Source organism: Artibeus jamaicensis, unplaced genomic scaffold (genome assembly GCF_021234435.1).
Source record: "Artibeus jamaicensis isolate MK-2021 breed Jamaican fruit bat unplaced genomic scaffold, CSHL_Jam_final contig_415, whole genome shotgun sequence".
NCBI lineage: Eukaryota > Metazoa > Chordata > Mammalia > Chiroptera > Phyllostomidae > Artibeus > Artibeus jamaicensis.
Genome location: NW_026521823.1, coordinates 38,794,828 through 38,807,799, shown reverse-complemented (window position 1 = coordinate 38,807,799; position 12,972 = coordinate 38,794,828). Strand labels below are relative to the sequence as shown.

Genomic DNA, 12,972 nt, shown 5'->3' with positions numbered 1-12,972 from the left:
ACAGCATGTGGTAAATGGTACAGGAAGGCAGCTCAGTTTTTGGACCCATTGTACGGAGCTCCTGTGTCCAAGAGTATACCAATAAAAGAAGATAGGAAATTTGGAAAGAGGTGCGGGATACAGCTGTTAGTACAAGCCTAAGAGGAAAATGTTTATATGAGCCTAATTTATCTAGGGGTTACTTTTTCTATAACCCAAAAAGGCAACTCAGAGTGACAGCAGAAGGCCACATATCCACATCCTCTTCTCACAGACGTCAGGTTCTCACCAAGAGCTTAGTTAATAAGAGCTAAATTCTCACCAAGAACTCAGATAATTTCCCAAGTTCACAACAGATTAGCAACATTAAAGAAGGGTGTGGGAATTAGCCAATCATTTGACAGCAGCAAAAGGCAGCAAAAAGACGTCAATACTACTACCACTACCTCAAAAAGCACAACTCCCATAGAAGCCAAAGTCCCATATTTATCATCTAATATTTGGCCAAAATGGTCCCTCCTTCAAGAAGTTTTTTGTGGTTCTTGCACTTAGCCTAACATAATCTCTTTTGATCAAAGTTTCATTTCAAGTATTTGTTAACACCCTCCTGAAAGCATCATATTCTGCCTTGTTTCATACTTACAACTGGTATTTTATAATACCAGTGTCTTTCTTCCTACTTGAATATGCAGCTCTTGACTGAAGGAACTCTTTCACCTTTGTAACTCTGAGCCCAGTGGTTTTGCATAGTATAGCACGCAAATGTCCAATCACCAAACCACTGTCCACCTCTCCTTCTCTAAAGCGGTATGAAAGAACTTTGTCATAAAGAGTCTCCCTGCCCTAAGTTATGATCACTTTGTATTCAGTACATACAGCATTTGGCCTGGCTTACCTAGTGAGATAAGGGGTAATGGGAAGCCAGAGTTAATAGGCTCGGGGTTTCTTTTATGGAAGACAAAAATGTTCTACAATCAATCTGTGGTGATGGTTGTACCAACCTGTGCATGTTCTAGAAAACAATGATTTATACACTTTCGATAAGTTAATTACACTATGCGAATTATATCAATAAATGTCTTTCAAAATGGGATATCTGTTATTATGCCCACTTTAAAAATTAAGAAACAGAGGCCTGGCAGATTACGTCATTTGCCCACGGTGACTCGCTAGCTCCTGGTGGCCACATCCTGTCCCACAGCATCTCGACTCTCAAGTCGTCTATATACCTAACCGCCACGTTCCCTTGCCTTCCCTAGAAAGGGCCTTGGCGCATGACGCATCGTAGGAAATGCCACGATATTCGAATGCTCCCACTAGGGTTCAAATCTTAAATGCCAGTGGCCACCTAAACTTCAAGTAGAACTGCAAAGCCTTAACCTAATTATGTCACACCATACAAGCAGGGGAAGAAGTCAAAAGCTGAAAAGAAAGGTACCAAAGAGGAAAAGAAAATACTCAAGGGCTACATTTCAACACTTACCATCCTGAGCACGAGACCACAGCCATTTTGAGTACGAGATTACACAAAAGGCCGCTGCTTCTTGACAGCTGCTTCGCAATTGCTGCTGTAGTTAGTGGGCGGGCCTAACGCCGCCGTTGCGAGGGGCCAACTGCGGCTGCGCAGGAGCCTACCTAGCCTGGCGGAGCCGGGCCTAACTGCAGTGGGTTTCCCGGACTGGTTCTGCTGGGACTAGGCTTTCTCAGCTTCTGCACTGTTGACATTCTGGGCCAGGTAATTTCTTGTTATGGAGGACTTTCCCAAACACTGTAGGATGTTTATTAGCAACATCCCTCGCCGCTACCCACAAGATACCAGCGGCACCAGTCTCCCCACCCCACCAACCAGAGTGTCTCCAGACACTGCTTTTCTTTTAACAGCTTTGTGATTTCTTTGAAATACAAAAACTGCATATTTAAAGTGTACGATATGGCATTTTGATATGTGTGCACATTGTGGAACGATCACCCCAATCAAGCTAATTAGCAGCATCTCTACAGTTATCATTTGCGGGGGGAGGGGGGTGTCAGTGACAGATAAGAGCCCTTTAAACCAATCATTTTCTAAGACTAGTGAGAAAAAACTGATTTCATTAAAAAAAAAATGTGAGGTTGGAGGCAGGGGCGGTACATAGGGATTAACCATCAGCAAAGCCCATGCAGTCCAGCACCCCCAGATTTCTGTGCAGTCCAGCACGCAGGGCTCAGACTATCAACTTATCAACTACTGAAGATCAGAAAACAGACAGAAAGAACGCTAGAAATAAGAATTGCTCCCGGCCCTGGCCCAGTAGCCAATTACTTAAAGCATTATCCCTATATACCAAAGTTGTGGGTTTAATCCCCAGTCAGGACACCTACAAGAATCAACCAATGAATATACAAATAAGTGGAACAACACATCGCTGTGTTCCCTCTCTCTTAAATCAATAAGGAAAGTTAAAAATAAAAGAATTGCTCCCATTGATGAGTATCAAGAAAACTCGACGTCCCTGATGAGAAAGAAAGACTAAGTGTCCCTTGCCTCTAAAGGAACTGAAATACCAAGGTCAAGGTTGCCACCCTGCCAGGGAAGGGGAGCAAACCAAATGACAGCACAAATAAAAATGAAATGACAACTGAGGGCAAGAGGGGCCATCTGGAGGATGGACCAGTGGAGCGGGAGCTGGGGCTGACTCACCAGTCTCCCTGTCCTTATACATCTTCTGTGAGGACCAAGCAAAGGGCCTTCGGTAGCCCGGTGCTGACCCTTGGCTGTCCACAGCCCACCACAGTAGCCTCTCCATGCAGAACGCTGCTCCCCCCAAGGGCCATGGACTCCGAAACTTTACTCACTTCTAAAAGTCTCACCTCCCTATGGGACACAAAGAAAGTAAGCAACTCAATCTGAAGTATGGGGTTGGCCAAAAAGTGCGTTACATTTTTCCATAAGATGGCTCCGGTAGCATTTAGCTGTCTTTAACATCATTCAAAACAATTAAACAATTTTGTTAGACTCTATTGTGACAGCTGTCGTATGAGTGTGCATTTAAAAGAACTTATCTAAATTGGTGAACTTTTCTGCAGCCATTTTAATATTGAAGATGGAAGAAGTACATTTTCGGCATATAATGCTTTGTTTCAAAAATGGTAAAAACACAACTGAAACACACAAAAAAGGGTTTGTCACTGTATGGAGAAGGTGCTGTGACTGATTAAACATATCATAAGTGGTTAGTGAAATTTCTAGGTACTGTTGATATTTGGGCCAAATAATCCTTTGCTGTGGGGCTGTCTTATAAATCGGAAGACGTTTAGCAGCAGCCCTGGCCTCTACCTATTAGAAGTCAGTAACAGAAGACAGCCGACATACTCAAAACAGCAAAATCAATAAAGTTCTTGGTGAAAATGAAAGTGTCTTTTATTATTATGGAAAAATCATAAAGAACTTTTTGGTCAACCCTGTATGTGCTGCAAGGTCTCGCTGCCCGGTAAGCGTATTTAAAAAATGTTTAATCTCGCTCATAATCAAAGAAATGCAAACCCCAAACAAGATATAAATGTCACATATCAAATTGGCAAAAAGCATAAAGTTTAATGAAGTCCATACCAGTGTGCATGTACTAGGCATACTCATATACTGGTGGCTACTGTAAATTGTTACAACCTAAATTATCATTCAAAAGGGGTCCGAACAAAAGTCATGGTACTTCCATATAATAAATTATTCTGATCACTTTAAAATTATGTTGATCTATATATGCCAATATAAAAAAAGCTATGACATTAACTATTGAAAACGAGTAAACTGCAGTTAAAAAAAGTAAACAGTACAATAGGATACAATTTGTATAAATTTTTTTGAAAAAGTTAACTTTCTGGAAACAGTTAATAGTGAGTTACCTTTTAAAGTAAGAAATGGAGCTTTAATTTCTACTTTTCTGTATCATTAGAATTTTTTTTATCATATTATCACTTAAATACAAAATTCTTGAATGTACTCTATCCCCCAAACCTTCACCACCAACTATCCAACCCCACGCCTACCCAGTATCCGAAGGCGAACTAAAAGGCTTTGACAGAGTTCAGGGATATATTTTTGGACATGATAGGGGGCTTTTCTTTAAAATCTCTTCACTTCTCTGAAACCCCTGATATGAAAGAAGACAAAAAGAACCCTACACTGCCCAGGGAGCCACAAGCCCAGGTCCATTCAGGCCCTAACCACTCCCTGCTAGAGAGAATGGTTGTGGTTATGACACCCCCCCAATCAGTTTTGTATCTAGTCATGGCCAATTTCACTCTCCCACAGTAAGAAAAAAAATGCAGCCCCTCCAGACCCCGCCACAGCAGGGACCCTGCTCTGGTCCTCAGAGCGGGCGGGTGGCTGGCCGGCCGCTGCTCCAACATGCACCTCCCAAGGGCAACTGCTCAGCCCGGTGCTGTGTGTCTGTGGAAGCTCAACACGTGTTCATTGTAACTGAATCTGTCCAGAACATTCTCTGTCCGAGGGAGAGGGAGGTTAGTGGAGTACTTCGAGGTCACAGGCCTCTCAAAGATGCCTCAAAATATCTTCCTGCTTCAGTCTTTCCTCCACTGCTCTTGGCTGAATCAAGTATATCTAAGTATTACTTACTATTAATGTCTAATCATTAGTGCACAGTAACTACTCTAGATATTTTTAAATATCTCCAATCAATGGCTTTAAGATTTTAAACAACTAAGTTTTACTCATCTGAGTTTAACCTGTGATATTCTCACTGTACATGATCACCCCTGCCAATTAAAATAATTACAGTCTTAAAATAGCAAACTTACCCTTAATTTTGAACTACTTACTGAGAAGGGCTTTAAACCCTTTCCCTGTACAGGGGGAGAATGGTTACAATCAGACACTCCGTAACAGTGCGCTGTGAAGGAGTGCTGGCCTCCAAGACCCGAGGGGTCACAAGTGCAAACCGCTGCCACAAGTGCAAACCGCTGCCCGTTTAAACCTCCAGTGGGCTAACAAATGTTCACAGAAAGTACTGGATTTATCTTTAAACTACTTTCCTAATTTTTAGCATTCCCAAACAGGAATATTTAAACCAATTACCTACTGTAATTGGAAGTGACAAATGAGTTGTATAACAACTTTTGTTTTTAAAAAAACCTCATATACCACATATATCTTATAACAAAGTAAAATTCAATACTATCTTTTCCAAACCCTCTGGTTTGTAACTTTTTACACAGAACAAATAAATGCCCTGTCAAGTAATGTTACACAATGAAGAGCAAGCAACTGCAGGAGGCAGAGACATGCGAGAGATTATCTCTGAAACAACTTAACGGAGTGAATCCCGAGCAGAAATTATTAGAACCAGACTCTGCAACAGATGGTCAAGCGTGCAACCTTGGAACTTTATTTCTTGGCTGAATGAATGAAAAGAGGAGAAGGAGAGGCACAATACAGAGACCTGGCAATCATTTTAAATATCACTTAAACTCTAAATAAAACAATGCAGACCGTGGGGAAGCTTCTATGCTCCCAGGAGATCTAAGGGCTGCCCCAATGCCACCCCATGAATATAACTATGACTTTGAATAAATCAATTAAGTTACACACTGAACCTAACTTCTCATGTATATGATGAATGAGCTGGAGATTTTCCTTGTAGCTGTCTAACACTAACAAAGGAAACACGAAGTTACTCTTTTCTCATGTAAACTAAATGCAGTCCCTGCCATCCCAGCCACATCACAGGGCGCACGCCTATCAGTTCTAGGAACACATGATCAGAAAAACGTGGTACCCAGGAAGTCAAAGACCACCTAATTCTATAAGCAACAAAACGAACACAACCTCCCAAAATACTCCCCTCCTCCCAAAGCTTTGGGGAGATTCTACCACTGCACTCTTTAGCAGGCACAGCCTGTCTAATACACGTTTCACTTTATTTGGGGCTTAACAAATTATTAATAAGCCTAGCTCTCGAAAATGTTACTCTTTGTCACTGTTAATGCTACAGGGCAATTTTAAATAAAATTTAAAAATTACAGTAACTTTATCCACCAGCCAACTCAGTAGAACTACATGTCAAACGAGACCAGTGCAAACTGTCTTACGACTACGAGAATCAGCATCATCCCCGCACAGTCTCCTCCAATGCTTGGGGCAAGGGAGGGAGAAGAGAGGCACAACCAATCAGGAGTAAAACCTGCTGAAATGAACAAAGCTGCTAGGAAAACAAAGTTAATACAAAAAGAGTCAACCTCAACAAAAAGGGAGAAAATAAGAATGGGGCACAGAAGTGCTTCTTAATCCAGTGCCTCAGACCACTCGGCCACGCTACCACACAAAGTGCTTCTTAAAAAAAGGCTAACAAAAACACTACACTGTCATTTAACATACACCTTCAAGTAAAACCCAGCTAAGAAGAGGGTAATTTTTAAACCATAAAAAAGGCAAAAAAAATACTACTACTTCAGCTGCGTAAGTGATCAAAGAGAAGCTGAGTTCGCCTTTTCTACATGCAGGGTATACCTGTAGGTTTCCTTGGAAGGAATAATGTTCTGACTTAAGATACCATGTTTTTTAGAATAAGTCTATCTTTAACGTAAGCCTACAGCTGAAACCTCCACCTGTCTATCACCAGACACAGGTTAATCACCCCACAACCTGACCTGCCCTGCCCACCCCACATGCGTTCTCATTTTATTGTCTCGAAAAATGCTCACATCCCTGACACAATCACACCCCTGACACAGGAAGCTCTGCATAGCTAAGAAGCATCCTTTCCTGCCCGATTTTGCTTAGTACTACTTTTCTATTTTTAATTATTTTATTTGACTACTCCATGAATCAATACAGAAAATGCTCTATCCTGGAACATGTACGAATTGAAAGCAATGATTACGTTACCCTTCAAGTTTCAAAAAGTCACGATTTATCTGCACTTCGTCTCATTTATAAACACGCTTGAGCACGTAGCGGTTGCTCCCAACTCACTCTAGGCAGCAGACCCCGCCTGGAATTAGGGGCTATGTCCCAAGTTTCCGAAACTACTAACAAACAGGGCAGGGCCATTCAGGACAGCGGTGACCATCCATTATTTTACAACAGTGTGATAAGAATGCTCACAATACATTCTTCCAAGTAAAAAAAAAAAAGGTGGGGGGGGATCCCGCTGCTGGAGGGTGGAAACGCTAAAAGCGTCAGCGAAGCGGCCGGGAGTCCCGCGACCCGCTCGGCGCGGAGGGGCGCAGGCGCACGCACCGCTGACAACGACTAGCCGCCGCGCTTCGGGGCCCAAATTCGTGCCCGAGTAACTATCCCGCTCCCGAGCGTGGCTCTTGAGCCAAAAGTCAACAGCAGCCGCAACAACAAGGTATTCCTCCCAACCACAAACTTTCCGAGTGTCGGAGCTCCAAGAGTGCAAAACCGTTCACTACAATGGCACACACACCGTGTTCCCAACCGCTCCGACTCCGAGGCTTCCCAGAGGAGAGCGTGCACCCAGTCGCCGCCCGGGACACCTCCCCAGTGCGGGGTTCGGGCCCCACTCAGTCCTCAGGCTCCTTTAACACCCGAGCCGAGAGGCGCGGCGAGCGCGCTTTATCCGCCCTCTGGCAGGGAACCGCGTGAAAATGTCACCGCACAGAGCGTTTTCTTCGCCCTGAGCACAGGCTGGGCGGCGCAGGCGAGGCGCGCGGGGGCCCGGCGGAGGGCGCAAGGCAGCCGGAGGCCCGCACACTGCCCGGGCTGGGCTCCGCCGGGCCGGCGTCCCGCGCTCCCCGCCCCTCGCCCGGAAGGGGGGAAACCCGCCAGCGCGAGGATTCAACAGGAGCGCCGCGCCGCCCGCCTGCCGCCGGGGAAACAGCCGCGGGCCGCCCGGCCGGCCGGGGCGCTGGGGGAGGGGCGGCCGGCGGGGACCCCGGCCCGCGCGCAAGGTCACCGCCCGCTGCCCTCGCCGCAGCGGGCGCCGCGGCCGGGGCCGAGGGCGGCAAGTTTAATCTGCCGAGGCTGCGGCGGAGACCGCGGCGTGGAGGGCGCGCGCGGACCGCGGGGCCTCCCCACCCCCACCGCTCAGCCCAGCCCACGCCCCCGGCCCGCGCCCCGCCGCCCTGGGCCCGGGCCGCCGCTAAGGTAGCCGGCGACTGCAGTCTCCAAAGCCGGGAGGCTCGGCTCCACTGGCAGACGGGCGGCGCGGAGCTCCGCCAGACACAGCCGCGGTGGCCGGCGCTGGAAAATGGAACGCGGCAACCAGAAAAGAGAGACTTTTCCTTTCCGTTAACTGAATTGTTTCCTACCTCCGGGGACCCGACTCCCTACTCCTCTCACTCCGCTGCTCTCCGGGATCCGCCGCCGCCGCATCCAATCGTCTCCTCCCCCCCTCCCCTTCCGCAGCCAGCCCGGCCGTTCCTCCTCCTCTTCGCTTCAAAATGGCGCCAAGCGCTCTTCGGCGGCTGCTCCAATCGAACCGCCGCCGAGGCACCCGGGGGCAGGCAGAGCGCGGCGTGGGGGCGCAGCGCCCCCTGCCGACCCGACAGCCCCGCCGCGCGCCGCTCTCCGCGCCGCCGCGCGCGTGCGCGTGCGCGCGACTCCGCACCGCCCCGCCCCGACGCGCGCGCACGCTGGCACAGGGTCACGGTGCCGCCGCCGCGGCCCAGGTCGGTGAGAGACCGGCCTCTGGAAGTGCGTTCTCTGCCTGTACGGTCGTCTGACTTCTGTCGAAAGCCATAAAGATTGTAATCTTTCTCTAACTCTGGATAAAAATTGGGCATGAGAAAAAAGCAAAACACTGAAATGGAGTACTGATGTTGTCTTAGGTAAATAAAACTGGTATTAACTACTTTGCTCCTTAGTAACTCAGACCTAATCATCTCTAAAGGCCATAAAATAGCTTTTGTACAGGCGTGTGTTAATGATTTTACTTAATCTCACAGCTCCCCCCTTTTGAAGAATTGCTTAGGCTGCAGAAGTGGGACACAGTTACACAATTTGCAACAAAACATCCTATTCATTCGTTCTGTTGTCACAAATGCCCTTACTGTCCTGAGAAACAGTCCGAAGACCACAAGGACGTCCAGGGGTAGATTCCTAGACTTGCATCTCCGTGCTCCTGCAGCGCTGGGGACTATGTTAGCAGTTGGATGTGGCAATCACTAATAGGACGGAGAGAGACAAAAAATCTTTAAGGCCTCAATGAGACGTAGTCCCTAACAAAAAATACTTTTTGTAAATTTTATACAACAGCAAATGGATTCACAAAAATTAGTCATGAAAACCTTCATGTCTAATGAAGGTTTTGCTTTAAGCAACACTGTTTAGGGAAACTGGAGTGTGAAATTGATATTAAAACAAAAAATAAACTATGTTTAGGGCTTTTAAAATACCCAAGTGAGGGGGCCAGTGTGTACATGAGAAGTGTCTGTACCTTCCTCTCAATTTTGCTGTGAGCTTAAAACTGTTCTAAAAAAAAATGAAGTCCAAAAAGTAAGCCAGTTGAAATTCATCAGGACCAATACAATTGGATGTGGCATAATTTTGTTAAAAAACATAAATAATTGAAAAATCAGTTGGGAACATTGTCCACTCTGACAAAGAGAAATTGTATGGGAATGATGTTTTAAGATGGTGATTTTATACAAACTTGGTTAGGGAAATTACCTTTGATGATAAAAGGACCCCAAATCCAATCACCACCTGTACCAGTTTTCTATGGCTGCTTTAACGAATAATCACAACATTCAGGGTAGCTTAGAATGACATAAATTTGTCTCGCGGCTCCATTGTTCAGAGGACTGGCATGGGGTTTTTCTTGGCTAAAACCAAGGTGTTGGCACAGCTGCACTGCTTTCTGCAGGGCTTATGGGACAATTCATCTTCCATTCTTTTTGGATTTCTACCATTTGAAACAAAATAACGTGCATGTTAAGAAGTAAACGGAATGTTACAAGAATGTGGTCCTCTGGAAATACAGTGCTTAGTGTTTGCACTTATATTTATCGAACTATCTGAATAGCAAAAATATTGTAAGTCAGAATCACTTTCAAAATGCAGTAGAAATAAGAAATGTATCAGTGTATAAAGGAGAAAAAAGACAGAAAGTCAGTTTCTAAGGGCTATGCATGATCAGAGCCAATATATCATTTTCCTTTTTTACATTACTATTTCACTTCCAAGAGCAGTACAATGTTGATCATGCTTAATAAAGCATGGTGGATAGTCAGTAACAAGGAGACTGAATCCCACCTAGATATAGGTTGTTACCCACTCCATGTCATTTGAAGTCCCCCCAAGCTGAACGTAATCCCCTGCCAGCCTGCAGCAGTCAGTGCTCAGATTGCCACCAGACTAATTCTTCGGGGTTAAGGCATTGGACGTGCAAAACACATGTGGAAATGTGGTTGTGTTACTTGAAAAAGAACCAATTATTAGCCGATTGGTGTTTATGGGCTAATGAGCAGATGAAGCTGAGCAGACGTAAACTTTGTGATACATAGGGCCTTTGGGGGAGGATTGAGGCAGTCTTCTGACAGAAAACACAGAGGCCCTCCCCCACCTTCATCCCTAACTCAGTTCCCAGAGCCTAGAATCCCTCCTCCCAGGATCAATCCCCTGCATTCGGCCCTTATACTCTCTTTAAAATGCAAATATTTCTGGAAGAAGTCTACTTTCACCTGCGGTGTGGGGCAGTGATTCTAGGCTGGAGTGGGGTGGAGGAATCCCCAAATCTGCAAGCTGCACCTGCCTATTGGCCCACACTGTTTTTCTGGCTTTCCATTAGCAGGAGGTTTTTTTGGTTTTTTATTTTTGTTTTTGTTTGTTTTTTTCTTTCTGTGGAAATAGATACGCAAAGCAGGGCTGAGAAAGGCGCAGGGATTTTCAGCTGCAGGGGGTATGGGGGGGCGGGGGGGTAAGAGGCAGAAAGAGGCCACAAGGGAAAGTTAGGGGAAGGGGTTGGGACATGATCATTGCCTGCCTTATAATGCTGCTTCATGCTTGGGCTAGAAAACATTAGCCAAATCAGTTTCCTTCTGATTTCTTTCTTTTTTAAACTTTGTCTTAGAGGTCTCATCTCAACATAATGATAGATCTTTTTTAAGGGTTCCAAAATTAGAGGACCGAGAGATATTTATACAAAATATCATACCTCTCACTACCATCTAAAAACAGAGGTTTGTGTTTAGCAAAGCATTTATCATTTATTCAACTTCAGAAAACAATATAAAGAGATATGAGGCCAAGAGCAATTTCACTTGAGAAATAATGAGAATGAAAGGAGTTTAGACTGCAGCTCTGAATATTTGTGCACAGGCACCTGAAATTCTACAACATATTTCATGCACATCCAGCAAATCAGTGTTTTTACTAATCAGTGTTTTTATTTTGCACAATCAACAAAATCAGCCAGTTTAAGCCCAAACACCCAGCTGATTTTTCAATGTTATTTTTCTATTCTAGGCCAACAGCCTGCTTTTGTACCGTGTTTCATCCCAGATAAACTAACTTGATTTCTGATACTTACTGTTCATAGAATGTAAGAAGCATCTTTTGTTCAAATACAGGAATTCATTTTCTTCTCCTGCCTACAGTAAAAACTAATACAGTAATATTGGAAAATAAACTTTTGTCAGCAGCCAGCAGGTGGAGCTGTTGAAAATATTGATGTTACTTTAAAATAAATAAATAAATAAATAAATAAATATATATATATATATATATATAGTTTGAAAAAATAAAGCCAGTTTAGGCATATTCTTTTATTGATATGTTAATAATGTGTCTATTGTAGACAAATCCAGAAAGGCAGTTAAGTTTGAGAAGAAAAAAAATCAATCACAATCACGCCACCAGAGAAAATTACGTTTCATGTTTTCTTACATACCAGTTCAGAATATATTCCATTTAAACATGAAGTTTACATTACAAATGTAAGTTTTTTTATAAGTTAAGCATGTATTAAATATATATTTATATTTTTATGAGGCAACTTCTCTCCATATATATATACATATATATACATACATATATATGTGTGTGTGTGTGTGTATATATGGTACTGTAGCTCCCTCAGGCCCTGGGCTTTCTCCCTCGGTTGCTGGGTGGTGGGCAGCATCTGTAGGGTGATGGGGGAGGGGCTGGAGTGCCCAAAAGGGAAAGGAGAGCAGAGCACTCAGAGGTCGGGGAAGTGACTGTGTAACAAACTTACAGAAGCACTTAATTATTTTAACAACAGATATGGCCACGCCAGAGCACCACCACACATGATCAGCTCTATTACATCCAGAAGACCACAAAGGACACCCACATTTACTGGGTGCTTGGGAGGAAATCTGGGTGGCTTTAGAACAATGGTGAAAGAGAAATTTCTCACCATGTTCCTTTTGGTACCATGGTTATGTACTTAACATTAAAGTTATTTTAAATAAAATACCGTGAATAACTTTTAGGTGAATAACACACACTTATATCATTATCTTCAGTGACTACTCCATTGCATAGAATGCCATAATTTATTTAACAAACCCCTATTGTAGAACAGTTCAATGCTGAATTGTAACATAAAATATGTTTAAATCCATGGGTTCTAATATATGTTTGAAATAAAGACACTTAGTAACTGCTGGAGGTTGCTAATAAACCGACTCATTATTTTGAAATGACAAATAAAGGGGAAGAATCCTGCCTGTCTTACACAAAGTGTATTACTGGATAATCAAATCGTTTTCTGTGATCAGAGGTAGCCCCGCTAAAAACTGGAGAAGAAATATTAGAATATCATCATGTTTGGATATGAACACTGAACATAAATACCTGCTATCATCCCACCGAGGATCAACCATACCCTAGATGCCTCCTGGTAGAAGAACAGAGCAGTACCTGTGCTATATGACTTCCATCAAAATCTAACCTGAATCTGATCAACCCTCTAGATGCGAGCACCAATTTACAAGATATATAAAGAAACATGTCCTAGTTTCTTAAATAACTCCCAAGGGTTGACACCAAAAACAGAAGAAACAAAA

The 12,972-nt window shown here is 44.1% G+C and overlaps 1 protein-coding gene across 2 annotated transcripts in view; it reads right to left on the bottom strand.

Moving 5' to 3' along the window:
• The window catches only part of PDS5B (PDS5 cohesin associated factor B), a 130,620-nt gene extending 122,238 nt beyond the window's left edge, over positions 1 to 8,382 (bottom strand). The window contains exon 1 of one of the 2 annotated variants that reach the window (XM_037129375.2): positions 8,251 to 8,382. The gene's annotated coding sequence lies outside the window, so the exon portion shown is untranslated. The remainder of the gene's footprint in view (positions 1 to 8,250) is intronic. The other variant, XM_037129380.2, reaches the window with a different exon arrangement.
• Between the last annotated feature and the right edge of the window lie 4,590 nt (positions 8,383 to 12,972).